This window comes from Eimeria mitis, genomic scaffold (assembly GCF_000499745.2).
Source record: "Eimeria mitis Houghton genomic scaffold, Emh_scaff1390, whole genome shotgun sequence".
In the NCBI taxonomy this organism is placed as follows: Eukaryota; Apicomplexa; class Conoidasida; order Eucoccidiorida; family Eimeriidae; genus Eimeria; species Eimeria mitis.
The window spans coordinates 9,096-9,726 of NW_013569031.1; positions in this window are offsets into that span (position 1 = coordinate 9,096).

Sequence of the window (631 nt, forward strand, 5' to 3'; positions counted from 1 at the left end):
TTATGTATGGCTGGGTGAGCTGTTTATAGTAGCCGCAATCTGCAATGCCTCCCCGGTGATATGCAGCATGTGTGTTGTATTTATTTTGTTATTTTTTTATTGTTTTTAATTATAATTCAGTTTTTAAATTTGTTTATCTTTGTTTTATACAAATAATTCTTCGTTTTATTTCCTATTTCCTCTTACTTTCCCTCATGCAAGTTGCTGCTGAGCGCTCTCGCCGACTCCTCGCAGCTTCCTTGCTTCGATGGCTTCTGCATGCAGCATGCGGCGCTTGTTACCAAAAAAAAATAAATAAGTGAGTTAATTACACTTTTCTTTTGATGCTTCTTAATCTCAGGAAATAAAACAACGAAATATACCCCCCGCTACAGCCACCCACGGCAGCAGCAGCAGCAGCAGCAGCAGCAGCAGCAGCAGCAGCAGCAGCAGCAGCAACACCTCTTATACACTCTACGTACACCCCAAACTAAAGAAGGCCTTGCAGCCTCCCTCTCTCACTCTCTTCTCCTAACAAATATCTTAAAGGCTTATATATATATATATATTTATATAAGCCTTTAAACAAATATATATATATATATATATATATATATATATATATATATATATATATATATATATATATATA